Source organism: Hordeum vulgare, chromosome 2H, assembly GCF_904849725.1.
Source record: "Hordeum vulgare subsp. vulgare chromosome 2H, MorexV3_pseudomolecules_assembly, whole genome shotgun sequence".
NCBI classification, from domain to species: Eukaryota; Viridiplantae; Streptophyta; class Magnoliopsida; order Poales; family Poaceae; genus Hordeum; species Hordeum vulgare.
In genome coordinates, this window is record NC_058519.1 from 441,444,151 (window position 1) to 441,465,928 (window position 21,778).

A 21,778-nucleotide genomic window follows, 5' to 3' on the forward strand; every position below is an offset into this window, starting at 1 on the left:
GGTGACACTTCATACTACCATGACGAATAATTATGCAGGATGCAGATGCAAAGGAGGACAACATGTTCTCAGATTTCACCTTAGCTATGCCAAGAAAACGAAATCTGTATGATCGACCGAGAGACATTTAACACTCCGCTTCTAATGTTCTCCTTGATGTAATAGCATAACCCAATATAGAAAATGTTGGGTATCTACAACATCAAGTAAAAAGGTCGTACTTCGGGGGCTTAAAGGGGGTCCATGAGGAACAACTTCTAGAATGAATCATACACGGTCCTCATGGGGAGGTGGCCAATGTTGCTGATACAAGATATTATAATAATAGCTCATGCGACTAGGTGTGTTAGCCGTGACATTACCTTACCGGGTTACAGAGATACCAATATTATAATTCTTGGGAAATGTTCCAACCATCATATCTGCCTGAGATTTAGATCTGGTTGATGTCACGATATTCCCGACTCAGCATGTCTAAAAGTGAAAGGTTTGCAACACAAATCGACGAGATAATGTTGTGAAATTCTGGAAAAATGATCCACGGGAGCCATCTCCAAAACATGAGCTAGATTGCATGATACACATGAACACACTGTCCAAGACAATGATGACCACATGGAAAGTCTTACAACAAAACACTACCGAGCTCTGGTTTGAAACCATCATCGAGGATAGCGAAGTCTTGTGCATTACCATGGATTAGCACTTAACTTATTTTCCTTGAACAATTCAATCAGTGGCTTGGTGTGCTGGGAGATACATATGGAATGGAGATGACTGGTCTACCAAACCATAGAATACTTCGCACGTGCATGACTAACTTGGGATGATTCCAAAGGAAGCAAAATAACTTTTCTCGAATTCATGGCGGCAACTTGCATCAAATTCACGTGAATGGAGAGTAAGTCACTTCTTACACCTAATATATGCTTCATGTACGGAACACGAAGATATTACCTACAAAGCTTCGAACACTAGCTTAATGTCCAACATATGTTACGGAGAAGACAAAGGTGTTGCTAATGGGCTCAACAATAGTTCATCAAAATATCCATATAGATGGAATTCCACATCTCATGTGAGAAAGGTGATAGCATTGGACATATCAAAGAATATATTGGTGTATGCTCAAGGAAATCCACGAGTAAGACACAATTACGGAAATCTTTGGTTCTGAATTTGATTTGACGATAGCCCATAGTCAAATAAAAAATTAGACAAGATGATATATGCAACAATTGATCACAAGGATCAACCAATGAGATATCATCTTTCTTGAACACTCACACACACTCACACAAAGATATCTCTTTGGAATGAACTAAGTTAGGCAAAGCGTTTATCTTTCAACTCTCCAAGTTGTTGTTTAGGTTAACAAACTATCAAAGGGGTATCCAACATGAGTCCTTGGAGAAAAAGGGTGGTTACAAGAAAAACCAACTTCATCACGAACTCAACATAACGGTCAGGGAAAGCCTCTGGTGATACTTCCGAGAAGATATTCGGAAAATCTTGAACCACCGATATGTTTTTGAGATCGAGAACAATCTTGCTTTTCAAGGCAAGAAGATATGATCAAAGAGTGAAGAACTCACATTCCTAACCCATTGAACAAGGAGTGCACCAGGAAAGATGGACTATGTGACACGACCAATCTTTAGAATGATGATTCAATGATCAACGTGCTAAGAATGAATTTATTGTCCACTAATTACAAAGCAACAGGGTTATTAGGAGTATTAACTTCACACATCACGGTTCACTTGTCGACATTCCGATTACAACCAACACGGAGACCGGGGAATTAATAAGGATGGCGAGAAGTACCACAGTATCAAGAGTTCGTAAGAGATGGTGCAATTCTCACAACATTCTTGACATAAGAGGATAATACTCCAAGGTAGAACAGAACAAAAGTTGGATTGGCATTTGATCTGCAAAATGCAACTACTTTGACCCAATCCAAGGAATGGATGAGGCACTGGAGTTTGTTTCTCCTAGACATTATAAAATAGAATGACTTGAGGGACCACAAAAATAATATGCATCAATGAATACAGAACCACAATACTCTTGACTATCCACTGATAGCTAAAGGTCAGAATACAACTGAGGAGGGACATCTCAAAGAGCACATAATTTTTCTGAGTTATCGATGCATAGATTAGCATGTCGAATGAGTTCAACATAATTCTTCTAGATAATCCACGGAGAAAGGAAGGATTAGTAGAGTCGCCAACATGGAATGGAAAACTTATCAAGAGCACTCATGTTGTTATCATTAGCTCACGAAGAACTACTGCCGCAGTTGGTTCATGGCATTGGAAGAATGATAAACCATGAACCTTGAAGACTAGAACAAGTTACTACTATCCTAAAGGCACGAGCAAACACTATCAACAGGAGTAAGCAGAATGATCCATGGGTACAAGAACCGAGAATTAGAATTCCTACTACTATATAACATCACGGGATGCTTTCGATAATGAGGGCTAGAATTATCACACTGGAAACACAAAACAAAACTAGACTATTGGGTGGTTCTCTGAGATAACATGGTTTCCTAACAGTTCCAACAAATACTTCGAGGTAAAGGAGTACCTCAACACAAAAATTAGTGTGCTTTGTCTAGCCCAAAAGACAACGGAATAAAATGAAGGATTTTACAATTGCATCAGATTATTTAGAAATCTTAGATAAATCGGACATCATAACGGCTGTACGGGAAAGAAAAATGAGGAAACCTGCAAGATAACTGACAATAAAGCACGGAATTCTTATGGAGACAGTAATCTAGAAAGACAACAACTTTCCTATAAGTCTCCAGCATAGTAATCCGTCATCCGGATAGATAGATGAGAAATCCTAGTTCGTAACCCTAGTATAATAAAGAAGAGGGTGACTCAGAATAAGAATGAAACAAGGAAAGGAGTAAAAAGAGCCTTATGTTCCCTTCCACAAGCAATTCCCTTATATAACTAAAGGATTGCTAGGCTCAACATCGATCAGTTTGGCTTGGTTGTCCTACACGCAGTAAAGCTCTAATACCAACGCTGTCGGGACCCTGATCCAAAGCCATACAGATCTAGCGTGTAACACATCATATAGCTTTTCGGCCTCACGCACGGTACACAACGGATGCCACCTTACCTTGGACGGACCATTTGCGCCTTTTGGCTCACATATACGCTTATTTTTCTAGCATCCATATGTCAAATAATCTAGGTCGACATGACTAGTTATAGACCCAAGTGGCACAACCGTACAGGGACACACATACGTACCCCAGCAATGCAGGTGTCGGTCATCAGCGTGTGTAGACGAGTCAAAGCAAGCTACATGGACTCCATTACACCGCGTGACATTTCCCCGTGTGGACAGACACAACAGCAAAGAAGGATACATGCCGATCAATCAATGTGTCTGGAGCAGTAGCAAGTTACCAAGGCTTAGTGGAAGCACAAAGAGACATTTCCATGTAAAGGAGGCTACTAAAGGAATACAACTAGGTGTCAAATCCCACACATACAATGCTTTTCAAAACGTACACACAATATGCACGATATGTGTAGATACAACATGGCATCACAACGCGACTTTATGACTCAACCATTTCTTGAAGACTCATAAGAGTCAACATAGTGTGATATTACAAACAAGGGTCACATGACCCAACACTCAAGTCATGCAAGCATCAAACGGAAGCATAACATGTCTAAGTACACACATCTACTAAAAGTAGTCAAAGGAGCCTGAAAATATACAACGACCCTACAAAAGGAGATAGACCTTTGTCTGGGATTCCCAAGCTAATCCGGTCAACATCAAACACTTTGCATAGAACCAATAGTGAGACTAATGTCTCCTGTGCAAAAACATAAATTAAGCAGTTGGGGGACGTTGCATGGGAAACAAAAAAATTCCTATGCACACGAAGACCTATCATGGTGATGTTCATCTACGAGAGGGAGATCGGATCCACATACCTTTCTAGATCACTAAGAGGGAAGCGTTAAGAAACGCGGTTGATGTAGTGGTACAGCTTCGTGATTCAAATCACCGTCGTTCCATGATCCACCCCACGATCCGTCCCGATCTAGCACCGAACGGACGACACCTTCGCGTTTAGCACACGTACAACTCGATGAAGATCTCCGCCTTCTTGATCCAGCAAGAGAGACGAAGAAGTAGCTGAGTTCTCCAGCAGCGGGACGGCGCGCCGGTGATGGTGATGATCTATTCCTGCAAGACTTCGCCCGAGCTCCGCAGAAATTCGATCTAGAGGAAGAACTACGAGGTATAGGTTTGAGTTGCACGTGGCAAAGTTGTGTCTCAAAAACCCTAAAGCCTCTAGTATATATAGGAGGAGGGGAGGGGCTATTCTTGGGGCTCAAGGGAGCCCCTAGGGCGCCGGCCGAAGTGGAGAGGAGGAATCCAACTCCAATCCGGTTTGGGGAAGGAGGATTCCTCCTCTCCCTTCCCACCTCCCTCCCTTTTTTTCTTTTCATTTTTCTTCTTCTAGTGCCATAGCCCTCTTGGGCTGGCCTCACCAGCCCACTAAGGTCTGGTGTGCCACCCTAGGACTATTGGGCTCACTCCCGGGTGGGTGGGCCCCTCCCGGTGAAAACCCGGAACCCATTCGTCACTCCCGCTACACTGCGGTTATGCCGGAAATCTATCCGAAGACCAAATGAAACCATCCTATATATCAAGCTTCATTTCCGGAAACCCTCGTGACGTCTGTGATCTCATCCGGGACTCCAAACAACCTTAGGTCACCAACTCCTATAACTCAACTATACCTAAACGTCACTGAACCTTAGGTGTGCAGACCATGCGGGTTCGAGAACTATGTAGACATGACCTGAGACACTCCCCGGCCAATATCCAATAGCAGGACCTGGATGTCCATATTGGATCCTACATATTCTACAAAGATCTTATCGGCTGAACCACTATGCCAAGGATTCATATAATCCTGTATAACATTCCCTTTGTCCTTCGGTATGTTACTTGCCCGAGATTTGATCGTCGGTATCTCTATACCTATTTCAATCTCGTTACCGGCAAGTCCCTTTACTCATTTTGTAATACAAGATCCCGTGACTAACACTTGAGTCACATTGCTCGCAAGGCTTATATGTGACGTTGTATTACCGAGTGGGCCCCGAGATACGTCTCCGTCACACGGGGTGACAAATCCCAGTCTTGATCCATGCTAGCTCAACGGACACCTTCGGAGATACCTGTAGAGCACCTTTACAGTCACCCAGTAACGTTGTGACGTTTGATACACACAAGGTATTTCTCCGGTGTAAGTGAGTTACATGATCTCATGGTCATAGGAATGAATACTTGACACGCAGAAAACAATAGAAAGAAAATGACACGATCATATGCTATGTTCATAGTTTGGGTCTTGTCCATCACATCATTCTCCTAATGATGTGATCCGGTTATCAAGTGACAACACTTGCATATGGTCAGAAAACCTTAACCATCCTTGATCAACTGGCTAGCCAACTAGAGGCTTGCTAGGAACATTGTTTTGTCTACATATCCGCAGATGTATCTATGCTTTCATTCAATACAATTATAGCATGGATAATAAACTATTTTATTTAAACAGGAAATATAATAATTTTATCATTGCCTCTAGGGCATATTTCCAACAGTCTCCCACTTGCACTAGAGTCAATAATCTAGTCTCACATCGCTATGCGATTTACATTGGAATGAATCTAACACCCATACAGTTCTGGTGTTGATCATGCTTCGCTCGTGGAAGAGGTTTAGTCAGCGGATCTGCTACATTCATATCCATGTGCACTTTGCAAATATTTACGTCATGTCCTTCGACGTAGTTGCGAGTGAGGTTGAAGCATCGTTTGATGTGTTTGGTCTTCTTGTTAAACCTTGGTTCCTTTGATAAAGCAATGGCACCAGTGTTGTCACAGAACAGAGTTATTGGATTTAGTGTGCTCGGCACCACTCCAAGATCCGTCATGAAATGCTTCATCCACACACCCTTCTTAGCTGCCCCCGAGGCAGCCATGTACTCCGCTTCACATGTACAATCTACTACGACGCTTTGCTTGGAACTGTACCAGCTTACCACACCCCCATTAAGAATAAATACGTATCCGATTTGAGACTTATAGTCATCCGGATCACTGTCAAAGCTTGCATCAACGTAACCCTTTACGACGAGCTCTTCGTCACCTCCATAAATGAGAAACATTTCCTTAGTCCTTTTCAGGTACTTTAGAATATTCTTGGCCGTCGTCCAGTGATCCACTCTTGGATTACTTTGAAACCTGCCTGCCATACTTATGGCCAGGCTGACGTCCGGTATTGTGCACAAAATTGCATACATGATAGACCCTATGGCTGAAGCATAGGGGACGGTACTCATCTTTTCTGTAGCTTCCGTAGTTACTGGACACTAAGTCTTACTCAACTTTATACCTTGTAATACTCGCAAAAACCCCTTCTTGGACTGCTCCATTTTGAACTTCTTCAAAACTTTATCAAGGTACGTGCTTTGTGAAAGTCCCGTTAGGCGCCTCGATCTATCCCTATAGATCTTAATGCCTAATATGTAAGCAACTTCTCCTAGGTCCTTCGTTGAATTTTGTTTGTTCAAGTAATCTTTTATGCTCTCTAAAAACTCCACATTGTTTCCAATCAGCAATATGTCATCCAAATATAATATTAGAAACGCCATAGATCTCCCACTCACTTTCTTATAAATACAAGATTCTCCAACAACTTGTATAAACCCAAATGCTTTGATCACCTCATCAAAGCGCTTATTCCAACTCCGAGCTGCTTGCACCAGTCCATAAATGGATCGTTGGAGCTTGCATTCTTTGTTAGCATTGTTTGGATCGACAGAACCTTCGGGTTGCATAATATACAACTCTTCCTTAAGAAAACTGTTAAGGAACGCTGTTTTGACATCCATCTGCCAGATTTCATAATCAAAAAATGCAGCTATTCCTAACATGATTCAGACGGACTTAAGCATCGCTACCGGTGAGAATGTATCATCGTAGTCAACTCCTTGAACTTGTGAAAAAACCTTTACCACAAGTCGAGCTTTATAAATGGTCATATTATCGTCTGTGTTCGTCTTCTTCTTAAAGATCCATTTGTTCTGAATAGCCTTGCGACCTTCAGGTAATACTTCCAAAGTCCACACTTTGTTTTCATACATAGATCCTATCTCGGACTTCATGGCCTCTAGCCATTTGTTGGAATGCGGGCCCACCATTGCTTCTTCATAATTCGCAGGTTCATTGTTGTCTAACAACATGATAGATAAGACAGGATTACCGTACCACTCAGGAGCAGTACGTGATCTTGTCGACCTGCGAGGTCCGATAGTAACTTGATCCGAAGCTTCATGATCATCATCAACAGCTTCCTCCTCAACCGGTGTTGCCTCGACAGAGGTTCCCCCCTGCCCTGCACCACCATCTAGAGGGAGCAGAGGTTCCTTAACCTCATCAAGTTCTATCTTCCTCCCACTCAATTCTTTCAAGAGAAACTCCTTCTCGAGTAAAGCTCCGTTCTTAATTACAAACACTTTGCCCTCGGATCTGAGATAGAAGGTGTACCCAACTGTCTCCTTTGGGTAACCTATGAAGACGCACTTTTCCACTTTGGGTTCCAGCTTTTCAGGCTGAACCATTCTGACATAAGCATCGCATCCCCAAACTTTAATAAACGACAACTTTGGCCTCTTGCCATGCCATAACTCATATGGTGCCGTCTCAACGGATTTTGACGGTGCCCTATTCAAAGTGAATGCAGTTTTCTCTAATGCATAACCCCAAAACAATAATGGAAAATCGGTAAGAGACATCATAGATCGCACCATATCTAACAAAGTATGATTACGACGTTCGGACACACCATTACGCTGTGGTGTTCCAGGCGGTGTCAAGTGTGAAACGATTCCACATTGTCTTAAGTGAGCACCAAACTCGAAACTCAGATATTCACCCGCTCGATGAGATCGTACGAACTTGATCTCCTTGTTATGATGATTTTCAACTTCACTCTGAAATTGCTTGAACTTCTCAAATGTTTCAGACTTGTGCTTCATCAAGTAGATATATCCATACCTACTCAAATCATCAGTGAAGGTGAGAAAATAATGATATCCGCCGTGCGCCTCCATACTCATTGGACCGCACACATCAGTATGTATGATCTCCAACAAGTCACTTGCACGCTCCATTGTTCCGGAGAACGAAGTCTTAGTCATCTTGCCCATGAGGCATGGTTCACACGTCTCAAGTGATTCAAAATCAAGTGACTCCAAAAGCCCATCGGTATGGAGTTTCTTCATGCGCTTTACTCCAATATGACATAAGCGGCAGTGCCACAAAAACGTGGCGCTATCATTGTTAACTCTATATCTTTTGGTCTCAATGTTATGTATATGTGTATCATCACAATCTAGATTCAATATGAACAAACCCCTCACATTGGGTGCATGACCATAAAAGATATTACTCATAAAAATAGAACAACCATTATTCTCTGACTTAAATGGGTAACCGTCTCGCAATAAACAAGATCAAGATATAATGTTCATGCTTAACACAGGCACTAAATAACAATTATTTAAGTTCATAACTAATCTTGATGGTAACGGAAGTGAGACTGTGCCGACGGCGATTGCATCAACCTTGGAACCATTTCCCACGCGCATCATCACTTCATCCTTCCCAGCCTTCGTTTATTCCGTAGTCCCTGCTTCGACTTGCAAATATGAGCAACAAAACCGGTATGAAATACCCAAGCACTACTACGAGAGTTGGTTAAGTACACATCAACAACATGTATATCACATATACCTAGTTTGGCGTTGGCCGCCTTCTTATCAGTTGAATACTTGGGGCAGTTGTGCTTCCAATGACCCATCCCCTTGCAATAATAGCACTCTGTTTCCGGCTTAGGTCCAGCCTTGGGTTTCTTCGTCGGATTGGCAACAGTTTTGCTGCTCTTCTTGGAGTTACCCTTCTTGCCTTTGTTGTTTCTCTTGAAACCAGTGGTCTTATTGACCATCAACACTTGATGCTCTTTCCGGAGTTCTGACTCTGCGACTTTCAGCATCGCGAATAACTCGCTGGGTGACTTGTTCATCCCTTGCATGTTATAGTTCAACACAAAGCTCTTGTAGCAAGGTGGCAGTGATTGAACAATTCTGTCAGTGATAGCCTCTTGCGGGAGTTCAATCCTCAGCTCAGCTAGACGGTTTCATTACACACACATTTTGAGCACATGTTCACTGATAGACGAATTCTCCTCCATCTTGCAAGCATAGAATTTATCAGATGTCTCATACCTCTCGATCCGGGCATTCTTCTGAAAGATAAACTTCAACTCCTGGAACATCTCATATGCTCCATGACGTTCAAAGGATCGTTGAAGTCCCGGCTCCAAGCCATACAAGACTGCACATTGAACTACTGGATAGTCCTCCTTACGTGATTGCCAAGCGTTCAAAACATCTTGGTCACACGTAGCAGGTGGTTCATCTCCTAGCGCAGCATCAAGGACATAATTCTTTTTCCCATCTTGTAGGATGAGCCTAAGATTACGAACCCAGTCTACAAAGTTGCTACCATCATCTTTCAACTTAGCTTTCTGTAGGAACGTATTGAAATTCAGGGTTGCTACTGCGTGAGCCATTGATCTACAACATAAAATATTGCAAAGTGGACTTAGACTATGTTCAAGATAATTAGAGTTTAACCAATCAAATTACTAATAAACTCCCACTCAAATAGACATCGCTCTAGTTACTTGAGTGTGGCATGATCCAAATTCACTAACTCAAATCCGTTCATCACGTGAGTTGAGTATAGTTTCAGTGGTAAACATCTCTATGCTAATCATATCAACTATATGATTCATGCTAGACCATTCGGTCTCTTGTGTTCTGAGGCCATGTCTGCACATGCTAGGCTCATCAAGTTTAACCCAAGTGTTCCGTGTGTGCAACTATTTTGCACCCGTTGTATGTGAACGTTGAGTCTATCACACCCGATCATCACGTGGTGTCTCGAAACGACAAACTGTTGCAATGGTGCACAATCGGGGAGAACAGAATTTTATCTTGAAATTTTAGTGAGGGATCACCTTATAATTCTATCGTTGTTCTAAGCAAGATAAGGTGCATAAAAAGGATTAACATCACATGCAATTCATAAGTGATATCTTGTGCTTCTTGATCTCCATCACCAAAGCACCGACATGATCTTCATTGTCACCGGCGCCACACCATGATCTCCATCATCGTGCCGCCATCGAGGTTGTTGTGCTATCTATGGTATTACTACTAAATCTACAACCTAGAAATATAGTAAACGCATCTACAAACACAAACTTTAGCTTAAAGACAACCTTATGGGTCTTGCCGGTTGCCGTAGCATCGACGTGCAAGTCTATATTAACTATTACAACATGATAATCGCATACATTCAATATATCACATCATGTCTTTGGCCATATCACATCACAAGCATACCCTGCAAAAACAAGTTAGACGTCCTCTAATTTGTTGTTGCATGTTTTACGTGGCTGCTATGGATATCTAGTATGATCGCATCTTACTTACGCAAAAACCACAACGGAGATGTGCAAATTGCTATTTAACCTCTCTCCATGGACCGCCTCGGTCAAATCCAATTCAACTAAAGTTGAAGAAACCGACACCCGCCAGTCATCTTTATGCAACGAGTTGCATGTTGGTCGATGAAACCGGTCTCTCATAAGCGTACGAGTAATGTTGGTCCGGGCCGCTTCAATCCAACAATACCGCCGAATCGAGAAAAGACTAAGGAGGGCAGCAAATCGAACATCAACGCCCACAAAACCTTTTGTATTCTACTCGAGATAACATCTACGCATGAACCTAGCTCATGATGCCTGTGTTGGGGAACTTTGCATGGGAAACAAAAAATTTCCTACGCACACGAAGACCTATCATGGTGATGTTCATCTACGAGAGGGAGATCGGATCCACCTACCCTTGTAGATCGCTCAGCGGGAAGCGTTAAGAAACGCGGTTGATGTAGTGGTACAGCTTCATGATTCAAATCACCGTCATCCCACGATCCGTCCCTCGAACCGTCCAACGATCCGTCCCACGAACCGTCTCGCGATCTGTACCACGATCCGTCTCGATCTAGCGCCAAACGGATGACACCTCCGCGTTCAACACACGTACAACTCGATGATGCTCTCGGCCTTCTTGATCCAACAAGAGAGACGGAGAAGTAGATAAGTTCTCCAGCAGCGTGACGGCGCGCCGGTGTTGGTGATGATCTATTCCTGCAGGGCTTCCCCCGAGCTCCGCAGAAATCTAATCTAGAGGAAGAACTATGAGGTGTAGGTTTGAGTTCCACGTGGCAAAGTTGTATCTCAAACATCCCTAAACCTCTAGTATATATAGGACGAGCCAAGGGGTGGGGCAAGCCCTTAGGGCGCCGGCCAAGAGGGCCTCCTTGGGTCGGCCGACTTGGGGAAGGGAGGAGTCCTTCTCCAGTCCCACTTGGATTAGGACTCCTTCCTTATTTTCCCACCTCTTTTGGATTTCCCACTTTTTCCTCATGAACTTTCCTTGGATGACTTTGTCAGCCCATTATACCTTATTGTACATCCAATAAACCCACGTGGACCCCTTGGGGCGCGGTGGGCCCACCCAGTGGGCCCTGGAACCCATTCATTACTCCCGATACACTGTCGGCAATGCCCAAAAACCTTCCGGAATCCAAACACCAACTTCCTATATATCGATCTTCATTTCCGGACCATTCCGGAAACCCTCGTGCCATCTGTGATATCATCTGGGACTTCGAACAACCTTCGATCACCAACACATATCACTCAACTATACTAAAACGTCATCGAACCTTAAGTGTGCAGACCCTGCGGGTTCGAGAACTATGTAGACATGACCCGAGACACTTCTCGGTCAATATCCAATAGCGGGACCTGGATGCCCATATTGGATACTACATATTCTAAGAAGATCTTATCGGTTGAACCTCTATCCCAAGGATTCATATATTCCCGTATAACATTCCCTTTGTCCTTCGGTATTTTACTTGCCCGAGATTTGATCGTCGGTATCCCTATACCTATTTCAATCTCGCTACCGGAATGTCTCTTTAATCGTTCTGTAATACAAGATCCCGTGACTCGCACTTAAGTCACATTGCTTGCAAGGCTTTGTGTGTGATGTTGTATTACCGAGTGGGCCCTGAGATACCTCTCCATCACATGGAGTGACAAATCCCAGTCTCGATCCATGCTAACTCAACGGACACCTTCGAAGATACCTGTAGAGCACCTTTATAGTCACCCAGTAACGTTGTGACATTTGATACACACAAGACATTCCTCCGGTGTCAGTGAGTTACATGATGTCATGGTCATAGGAACGAATACTTGACACGCAGAAAACAATAGCAGCAAAATAGCACGATCACATGCTACGTTTATAATTTGGGTCTTGTCCATCACATGATTCTCCTAATGATGTGATCCCGTTATCAAGTGACAACACTTGTCTATGGCCAGGAAACCTTGACCATCTTTGCTCAACGAGCTAGTCAACTAGAGGTTTATTAGGGACAGTGTTTTGTCTATGTATCCACAGATGTATTTGTGACTCCAGTCAATACAATTATAGCATGGATAATAAATGATTATCATGAACAAAGAAATATAATAATAACTAATTTATTATTGCCTCTAGGGCATATTTCCAACACCACCTCCCTCCCTTTTTTTCTTTGGGTTTTTCTTCTTCTAGCGCCATAGCCCTCTTGGGCTGGCCTCACCAGACCACTAAGGGCTGGTGAGCCACCCCATGACTATTAGGCTCAATCCCGGCTGGGTGGGCCCCTCTCGATGAAAACCCGGAACCCATTCGTCACTCTCGGTACACTCCCGATAATGCCTGAAATCTTTCTGGAGACCAACTGAAACCATCCTATATATCAATCTTTGTTTCCCAATCATTCTGGAAACCCTCGTGACGTCTGTGATCTCATCCGGGAATCCGAACAACCTTCGGTCACCAACTACTATAACTCAACTATACCCAAACGTCACCGAACCTTAAGTGTGCAGACACTGCGGGTTCGAGAACTATGTAGACATGACCTGAGACACTTGATACGTCCATTTTGCATCATGCTTTCATGTTGATATTTATTGCTTTATGGGCTGTTATATTACTTTGTGGTACCATATTTATGCCTTTTCTCTCTTATTTTGCAAGGTTTATTTGAAGAGGGAGAATTCAGGCAGATGGAATTCTGGACTGGAAAAGGAGCAAATCTTAGTCCACTATTCCGCACATCTCCAAATACCCTGAAAAGTTACGTGGATTTTTTGGGATTATATAAAAAATACTGGGCAAAAGAACTACCGGAGGCGGGCCACCAGGGCTCCACAAGCCCTGCCACCGCCACCACCCCCCTGGTGGCGCAGGGCAAGCTTGTGGGCTCCCTGACGGACCACTAGCCCCCCTCTTTTGCTATATGAAGGGTTTTGGTCCAGAAAAAAATCATACGGGAGCTTTTTCGTGGTTTCGCCGCCGCCACGAGGCGGAACTCGAGCAGATCCAATCTAGAGCTCTGGCGGGACGATCCTGTCGGGGAAACTTCCCTCCCGGAGGTGGAAATCGTCGCCATCATCATCGCCAACACTCCTCTCGTCGGAGGGGAGGCATCTTCATCAACATCTTCATCAGCACCATCTCCTCTCCAATCCCTAGTTCATCTCTTGTAACCAATCTCCGTCTCACGACTCCGATTGGTACTTGTAAGGTTACTAGTAGTGTTGATTACTCTTTGTAGTTGATGCTAGTTGGATTACTTGGTGGAAGAGTTTATGTTCAGATCCTTGATGCTATTCATTACACCTCTGATCATGATTATGATTATGCTTTGTGAGTAGTTACTTTTGTTCCTGAGGACATGGGATAAGTCCTGTTAATAATAGTCATGTGAATTTGCTTTTCGTTCGGTATTTTGATATGTTGTATGTTGTCTTTTCCTCTAGTGGTGTTATGTGAACGTCGACTACATAACACTTCACCATACTTGGGCCTAGAGGAAGGCATTGGGGAGTAGTAAGTAGATCATGGGTTGCTGGAGTGACAGAAGCTTAAACCCCAGTATATGCGTTGCTTCGTGAGGGACTGATTTGGATCCACTAGTTTAATGCTATGGTTAGACTTTGTCTTAATTCTTCTTTTGTAGTTGCGGATGCTTGCGAGAGAGGTTAATCATAAGTGGGATGCTTGTCCAAGTAAGGGCAGTACCCAAGCATCGGTCCACCCACATATCAAACTATCAAAGTAACAAACGTGAATCATATGAACATGATGAAACTAGCATGACAGAAATTCCCATGTGTCCTCGGGAGCGTTTTTCCTCTTATAAGACTTTGTTCAGTCTTTTCCCTTGCTACAAAAGGGATTGGGCCACTTGTTGCACCGTTTCTACTACTTGTTACTTGTTACTCTTTGCTTGCTACGTTTCACCTCACTACACAATCACTTGTTACCGCTACTTTCAGTGCTTGCAGTTATTACCTTGGTGAAATTCGTTTATCAGAGCCTTCTGCTCCTCGTTGGGTTCAACACTCTTACTTATCGAAAGCACTATGATTGATCCCCTATACTTGTGGGTCATCAAGACTCTTTTCTGGAGCCGTTGCCGGGGAGTGAAGTGCTTCGGTAAGTGGAAATTGGTAAGGAAACATTTTTATATTGTGCTGAAATTTATTGTCACTTATCACTATGGAAACTGTTCCTTTGAGGAGTTTGTTCGGGGTATCTTCACCACGAGCGGAAGCATGAGGAGTTTTTCCTCAACCTGAGGTACCTACTGAAAATATCTTTTATGAAATTCCTTCGGGTATGCTTGAGAAACTGCTGGCTAATCCTTTTACGGGAGATGGATCTTCACATCCAGACTTGCATCTGATCTATGTAGATGAAGTTTGTGGTTTATTTAAGCTTGCAGGTTTGCCCGAGGATGAGGTAAAGAAGAAATTCTTTCCTTTATCTTTGAAGGATAAGGCGTTGACATGGTATAGGCTATGTGATGATACTGGATCATGGGGCTACAATCGGTTGAAATTGGAATTTCATCAAAAGTTATATCCTATGCATTTAGTAAATCGTGATCGGAACTTTATTTATAACTTTTGGCCTTGTGACAGGGAAAGCATAGCTCAAGCTTTGGGGAGGCTTAAATAAATGCTATATTCATGCCCCAATCATGAGCTCTTGAGAGAAATCATCACTCAAAATTTTATGCTCGGCTTCCTCATGAAGATCGTACCATGCTTGACACTTCTTGTACCGGTTCTTTTTTGAAGAAGGATATTGATCACAAGTGGAATTTATTGGAGAGAATCAAACGCAACTCTGAAGATTGGGAGCTGGAGGAAGGTAAGGAGTCAGGTATGAATTTCCAGTTTGATTGCGTTAAATATTTTGTTGGGACAAACACTTCTAGAGATTTTAGCGCTAAGTATGGACTTGACTCTAAGATAGTAGCTTCTGTATGTGAATCTTTTGCTGCTCATGTTGATCTTCCCAAAGAGAAGTGGTTTAAATATCATCCTCCTGTAGAAAGCAACATAGCCAAAACCAATCTAGTTGAGGAGAAAGTCATTGCTTTTAGTGATCCTGTTGTTCCTTGTGCTTACACTGAGAAACCACCTTACCCTGCTAGGATAAAGGATTATTCTAAAGCTCCAACTGTGATACGTAGGGGTTACATTAGACCACTTGCATCCCCTGAGGAGACTAGAGTTGGACCTAGTGTTGCTATTATCAAAGATCTTTTAGCCGAAGACATAGACGGGCATGTTATCAAATTCTGTCAGGACTCCGCTAGAATTACTAAACCTCACGCGAAAGACAAACATGGACCTGTAGTTGGCTTGCCCGTTGTTTCTGTGAAGATAGGAGATCACTGTTACCATGGTTTATGTGATATGGGACCTAGTGTTAGTGCAATACCCCATTCTCTATATGATGAAATCAAAGATGAGATTGCACCTGCTGAGTTAGAACCCATTGATGTCACTATTACGCTAGCTAATAGAGACACTATCTGCCCTGTGGGAATTGTGAGAGACGTAGAAGTCCTGTGTGGTAAGACGAAGTATCCTACTGATTTCCTCGTCCTTGGTACTGCACAAGATAGCTTTTGTCCCATCATATTTGGTAGACCCTTTCTCCACACTGTAAATGCTCACATTGATTGCATTAAGCAGAATGTCATAGTTAGTTTCGAGGGTGTGTCTCATGAATTTAACTTCTCCAAGTTTGGAAGACAACCCCATGAAAGAGAGTCGTCTGGTAGAGATGAAATTATTGCTCTTGCCTCTATTGCCATACCTCCTACGGATCCTTTAGAGCAATATCTGCTTGAGCATGAAAATGATATGCATATGGAGGAGAGAGATGAGATAGATAAATTTGTCTTAGAACAGTATCCTATTCTCAAGAATAATCTGCCTGTTGAACTGCTTGGGGATCCTCCCCCACCAAAGGCTGATCCTGTGCTCGAGCTTAAACAGTTGCCTGATACTCTTAAGTATGCCTATCTTGATGAGAAGGAGATATATCCTGTTATTATTAGTGCTCTCCTCTCAGAGCTCGAAGAGAAGAAATTACTAAGAACTCTGAGGAAGCACCGTGCTGCTATTGGATATACTCTTTATGATCTTAAGGGTATTAGTCCTACTCTATGTCAGCACAAGATTAAAACTGATCCTGACTTCAAACCAGTTGTTGATCATGAAAGGAGATTGAATCCTAAGATGAAAGAGGTCGTTAGAAAAGAAATATTAAAGCTTCTCGAAGCAGGAATCATTTATCTTGTTGCTCATAGCGATTGGGTAAGTCCAGTACATTGCGTACCTAAGAAGGGAGGTATCACCGTCGTTCCTAATGATAAGGATGAACTAATCCCACAAAGGATTATTACCGACTATAGGATGGTGATAGACTTCCGGAAACTGAACAAGGCAACCAGGAAAGATCATTATCCTTTGTCGTTTATCAACGAAATGCTAGAAAGGATATCAAAGCACACACACTTCTTCTTTCTAGACGGTTATTCAGGTTTCTCGCAAATACCTGTTGCACAATATGATCAGGAGAAAACCACTTTCACCTGCCCTTTCGGTACCTTTGACTATAGACTTATGCCTTTTGGCTTATGCAATGCACCTGCCACCTTTCAAAGATGTATGATGGCTATATTCTCTGAGATTTGTGAAAAGATTGTCGAGGTTTTTATGGATGACTTCTCCGTTTACGGGTCTTCCTTTGATGATTGCCTCAGCAACCTTGATCGAGTCTTACAAAGATGCGAAGAGACCAACCTCGTCTTGAATTGGGAGAAGTGCCACTTTATGGTTAATGAAGGTATCGTCTTAGGACACAAAATTTCTGAAAGAGGCATTCAAGTTGATAAGGCTAAGGTTGATGCAATTGAGAAAATACCTTGCCCCACAGACATCAGAGGTATACGAAGTTTCCTAGGTCATGCTGGTTTCTATAGAAGGTTTATTAAAGACTTCTCTAAGATTTCTAGGCCTCTTACCAACCTCTTGCAGAAGGATGTTCCTTTTGTTTTTGATGAGGATTGTGAGGAATCCTTTGAAATACTTAAGAAGGCTTTGATAACCGCACCTATTGTTCAACCACCTGACTAGAAATTGCCCTTTGAAATCATGTGTGATGCTAGTGATTATGCTGTTGGTGTTGTTCTAGGACAAAGAGTTGACAAGAAGTTGAATGTTATTCACTATGCTAGTAAAACTCTAGACAGTGCCCAAAGAAACTACGCCACTACGGAGAAGGAATTTTTAGCAGTCGTGTTTGCATGTGAAAATTTCAGATCTTATATAGTTGAGTCCAAAGTCACTATTCACTCTGATCATGCTGCTATCAAGTACCTTATGGAGAAGAAGGACGCTAAGCCTAGGCTGATCAGATGGGTTCTCCTGCTACAGGAATTTGATTTGCACGTCGTTGACCGAAAGGGTGCTGATAACCCTGTAGCAGATAACTTGTCTAGGCTAGAGAATGTCCTTGATGACCCACTACCTATTGATGACAGCTTTCCTGATGAGAAATTGAATGTCATCCGCACTTCATATAGTGCACCGTGGTATGCCGATTATGCAAATTATATCGTAGCCAAATACATACCACCCAGTTTCACCTATCAAAAAAAGAAGAAATTCTTCTTTAATTTGAGACACTACTTTTGGGATGATCCTCACCTTTATAAGGAAGAAGTAGATTGTGTTATTAGACGTTGTGTGCCTGAACATGAACAGGGACAGATCCTGCAGAAGTGTCATTCCGAAGCCTACGGAGGACACCACGCTGGAGATAGAACTGCCCATAAGGTATTGCAATCAGGTTTCTATTGGCCCACTCTCTTCAAGGATGTCCGTAAGTTTGTCTTGTCTTGTGACGAATGCCAAAGAATAGGGAACATCAGTAAGCGTCAGGAAATGCCTATGAACTATTCACTTGTCATTGAACCATTTGATTTCTGGGGCTTTGATTATATGGGACCCTTCCCGAGTTCCAATGGGTACACTCACATCTTAGTTGCTGTGGATTACGTTACTAAGTGGGTAGAAGCTATCCCCACTAAAAATGCTGATCACCACACCTCTATTAAGATGCTTAAAGAAGTCATATTCCCAAGATTTGGAGTCCCTAGATAATTGATGACTGATGGTGGTTCACACTTCATTCATGGTGTTTTCCGCAAGATGCTAGCTAAGTATGATGTCAACCATAGAGTTGCATCTCCTTATCATCCTCAGTCTAGTGGTCAAGTGGAGCTGAGTAATAGGGAGATCAAGTTGATCCTACAAAAGACCGTCAATAGATCTCGAAAGAACTGGTCTAGCAAACTTGACGATGCACTATGGGCTTATAGGACTGCTTATAAGAATCCCATGGGCATGTCGCCGTATAAAATGGTTTACGGTAAGGCATGTCATTTACCTCTTGAGCTGGAACACAAAGCTTATTGGGCAATCAAAGAGCTCAACTTTGATTTCAAACTTGCCAATGAGAAGCGGTTGTTTGATATCATCTCGTTAGATGAATGGAGATCCCAGGCATATGAGAATGCCAAGTTGTTCAAGGAAAAGGTTAAGAGATGGCACGACAAACGAATACAGAAACGACAGTTCAATGTAGGTGATTATGTCCTGCTATGCAATTCTCGTTTGAGATTCTTTGCAGGCAAGCTTCTCTCTAAATGGGAAGGTCCTTATGTTATCGAGGAAGTATATCGTTCCGGTGCCATCAAAATCAATAACACGGAAGGAAATTTTCCTAGAGTGGTAAATGGGCAAAGAATCAAGCATTACATCTCTGGTACTCCCATAAATGTTGAGACCAATATCATCAATGTCATAACTCTAGAGGAGTACATAAGGGATGTTTATCACCCTGTTTCAGACCCTGAAAACGAAGAGGTGTCTGTTTCAGTAAGAAATTGGACTCCGATGCTTTTCCAATAGGAAATTTCCTCCATTTTGGAATTATTGGAAAATTAGAAAAATAAAAAGCAGTCCGGAGAGCGAACGAGGCGGCCACAAGCCCTGCCACCGCCCCTACCCCCTGGTAGCGGAGGGCAATCTTGTGGGCACCTCGTGTGCCTCCCGGACTCCGTTTTCTTACGGAGGACTCCTTCTGGTCCAGAAAAAATCAATATATACTCGTCCAAAGGTTTTGATCTCCGTATCTCTCAGTTTTCCTCTGTTTTCGTTTCGAGCTTGTTGTCTGCCGTAGATTTAGAGCAAAGATGTCTCAGGAATCTGTCGGGGAGAATTATCTTCACCAAATTCATGAAGAAGTAGATGCTGATCTGAAAAGAGTAGAAGTCACGGAAGCCAGGGACCAAGCTAAGGAGAAAACCCAAGCTAGGGAGGGAGTTCAACCTATGTTCAACATTGAAGACGTTGAAGGAGTAGATTTTCTCCAACCCTTCCTCCACGTGTTGTCTCCATCCTTGATTGAACTCTTGAGGTTTTGCGAAACAACTCGTGCTCGCAATATTTCTCTTTCTCGTGAAGTTGTTTTGCTGGAAAACCATGTCACAGATCTCAAAGGTATAAATTAAAGATTGATAGCTCTCTTGGAATCAAACGCGACAACTCCACCATCTTCACCACCAAAGGAAGACAACTAAGCATTGGTATGGGCAATACCCTTGGCTTCTGCCAAGCTTGGGGAGTTGCCCTGGTATCGTATCACCTTTATATCTTTTGCTTTTACCTTTGTTTTAGTTCTTTCCTTTTCAGTTTTTATTTCTTCTCTTAGAGGAATAAGTCTTTAGTTTTTAGTTTGAGTCTTTTGCTTTTGCCTCTCCCCCGATGTATTCGACCTTGCGAGCTATATAATAAAGAGTATCTTAGTCAAGGGCTTTGCTTTGTGCCATGATCAATAGTATGGAAAGAACGATAGCATGAAAGATCATGAGACGATCTTATGAAAAGTGATAGCTTCACATATGACACGTATGATGATTGAAACTTGTTGAGAATAAATCAACATAGACCTTAGTCATTGTTTCAATTAATAAGAAGTAATAAGGAAAGAGAGGTTCACATATAAATATATCATCTTAGACACTTTTTACAATTGTGAGCACTCACCAAACTATTACATGCTTAGGAGTAGATGTTGGACAAGGAAGACAACATAATGAATTGTGTTTGCTTGGTTCCAAACAATGTTATATGATTAGAGATCCCTTAGCATGTGACGATTGCTTCCACCTCACATTAGTCAAAACTCCCGCACCAAGTAGAGATACTACTTGTGTATCCATAAACCTTCAACCCAGTTTTGCCATGAGAGTCCACCATACCTACCTATGGATTGAATAAGATCCTTCAAGTAAGTTGTCATTGGTGCAAGCAATAAAAATTGCTCTCTAATATGTATAATCTATTAGTGTGTGGAAAATAAGCTTTGTACGAACCTGTGATAAGGAAGACATAAAAGCGACAGACTGCATAGTAAAGTTCTTTATCACAGGAGGCAATATAAAGTGACGTTCCTCCGCACTAAGAGGACACGCATTCAAACCTCAAAAGCGCATGACAACCTATGCTTCCCTCTGCGAAGGGCCTATCTTGTACCTTTACTTTTTGCCCTTGTAAGAGTCATGGTGATCTTCACCAATTCCCTATTTTTGCCTTTGTCTTGGCTACCGTCACATGCTTGGGAAAGATCTATATTCATATATCAACTTGGAGTTGAGTACTCATGCTTTATTATTGTTGACTTTAACCTTGAGGTAAACCGTTGGGAGGCAAAACTATAAGCCCCTATCTTCCTTTGTGTCCAGCTGAAACTTTGACACCATGTGTACCACGTGAGTTGTAACAATTCTGGAAAACAAAAGATATGATTGAGTATGTGGATTTTCCTTACAAGCTCTTATTTGACTCTTTCTGATATTGTGATAAATTGCAATTGCTTCAATGACTATGGATTGTTGTTGGTTACTTCTCGGTAAGGTTTTTGCTTCAAGCTTTGCTTTGTGAAGGAATTGTTACTTTCCCATAAGAGTCTTTATGATGTATTGTTGTTCTATGTGTGATCATGATGCCCTCATGTTCGTATTATGTTTTATCGACACCTTCGTCCCTCAACTGTGGACATGTTTATGGAACT